Below are 2,048 nucleotides of genomic sequence, written 5' to 3'. Positions count from 1 at the left end.
CGAAGGTATTAAATAAAGCGGGTAAGCTGGTACTTATCAAGTCGGTTTTGAATAGCCTCCCCATTTATTACCTGAGTCTATAGAAGATGCCAAAGGCAGTGGCAGACAAGATTATTGCATTACAAAGGAATTTTATGTGGTGCAAGGAGGACGGTAACTCTGGTATACCTTTGGTTAAGTGGGAGTTGGTCCAGGCCCCAAAGAAAGCGGGGGGATTGGGGGTTGGTGATGCAGTGCTGAGGAATATAGCGCTCCTGTTTAAGTGGTGGTGGCGGTTTTCAAAAGAGGAGTGCCCGCTGTGGAAGAGGATTGTGTGCTCATGCAACAAATTGAACCCGGATGTCATGCTTCCAACTCAGTCTTTAACAGGAATAGGTGGGCCTTGGAAGGACATTTGCCAGTTGAATATCAAGGAACCAGGTATTCGGGATAAATTGGTTAGTGGCCTGGCAATGGAAGTGGGCAATGGGAGGAAAATCAGGTTTTGGGAGGATAACTGGGTTTTGGATGGTGCTCTGAAAGTGAGTTTTCCAAGACTTTTCTCTGTTTCGAGCCAACAAGGTTGTTTAATTGGGGATTGCGGGTTTTGGAATGGGCTAGAGTGGATATGGAATTTTCAATGGAGGAGAGAACTGTTTCAATGGGAGATGGAACTTCTCCATCAGCTCCACGAGAGGTTAAGGCCAGTGAAGCTGTCAGCTGAGCGCGAGGACATTGTGCTGTGGAAGTTTGACAATAAAGGTGTTTTTTCTACGAAGTCCGTTATACAGGTCATACAATCGGAAACGTTGTCGGAGGAGATCACGAGCTATAGCTTCACAACTACACTTTGGAAAGGTTTTGTACCTCCGAGGATTGAGCTTTTGGGTGGTTTGTGCTAGTTGGTAGAGTTAACACCAAGGAAAGGCTGGCTAGAATAGGAGTCCACATTCAGAGTGATAGCGCTTGTGTGTTGTGTACTAAGGAAACTGAATCGGCTGAGCATTTATTTCTTTGGTGTGAGGTAACATGGCAGGTGTGGTGTCATTGGGTGCAGTCGTTTCGTCGGGAGTGGGTAATTCCTAGAACCATTAAAGATCTGTTTGAGAGTTGGCGTGGCATGCACAATAGACAACAAGGGCAGAAGGAGTGGATGACAGCATTCTTTGCAGTGATCTGGAACATTTAGTTGGAACGTAATGTGCGGATCTTCAATAATACAAGGGCAAGCATTGAGGGAATTCAAACTAAGATGGTGTTGAGCTATACAGAGTGGTGTGGGTGAAATTCGCTGTGAGCCCTGATGCCAATTCTAAGCCTGCTAGAAGCGTGTTGTGTGTTCTGGGTGTTGCATTGTATAATTATTTTCTTTCTATGTATGTTCCACTTTAATGTGTTGAGCTTGTTTTAGTTCAAAAAAAAAAAGTATTAATTAATTTATATTTAATTATTTTTATATCAAGATAATAATAGTGCTAATTGTCACTTATCATTGTCATCGTATATAAATACCATTAAGTTACTTGAGAAATTGAGAATACGTGAGATATATTAAGATATTTTTACTTATTATTATTAGAAACACGTTAAAATACAACTACCAAAATTGTAAAATATTGTTTCTGTTTTAAATATATTGTTTCTATATTTGTAAAAAAATATCTATTATTTTTCACAGCGTCACAATTACTGTTTTCCGTCTACATTAAGTTTTTCCTGGTCTGGCGTACATTAAATTTTAAACACACACTATTATGCTGAGCTGTCCAGAAAAAACTTGCGGCCCACTCAAGTCTCCACACTATATAACGGCACAAACTCCCTCCCTGGATTCTGCACCAAACGAAAGAGCACATATTATAACCCCTTCCATTTTCCATTATTCTTGAAAAAGCTTCATCAGATCTCTCGAGCACATATTATAACCCCTGGTCTCTCTCTCCCCCTACATAATATGTACGTTTTCTTGATTTATTTGTGCAATTTTTTCTACCTTTTATTTTAGATTGGATGGATGATTCTGGCTAAAATTTTTTTTATATATAGATAATTTTAATATAAACTACGAA

The 2,048-nt window shown here is 39.7% G+C and overlaps 1 protein-coding gene across 2 annotated transcripts in view; it reads left to right on the top strand.

The window, feature by feature from the left end:
- The window catches only part of LOC107613306 (protein translation factor SUI1 homolog), a 1,497-nt gene continuing 1,185 nt past the window's right edge, over positions 1,737–2,048 (top strand). Inside the window, exon 1 of one of the 2 annotated variants that reach the window (XM_016315252.2) lies at positions 1,737–1,935. The gene's annotated coding sequence lies outside the window, so the exon portion shown is untranslated. The remainder of the gene's footprint in view (positions 1,936–2,048) is intronic. The other variant, XM_016315253.2, reaches the window with a different exon arrangement.

This window comes from Arachis ipaensis, chromosome B08 (assembly GCF_000816755.2).
Source record: "Arachis ipaensis cultivar K30076 chromosome B08, Araip1.1, whole genome shotgun sequence".
Lineage (NCBI taxonomy): Eukaryota > Viridiplantae > Streptophyta > Magnoliopsida > Fabales > Fabaceae > Arachis > Arachis ipaensis.
Note: the sequence above shows the minus strand (reverse complement) of the source record. Positions and strands in the feature narration are given on the sequence as shown.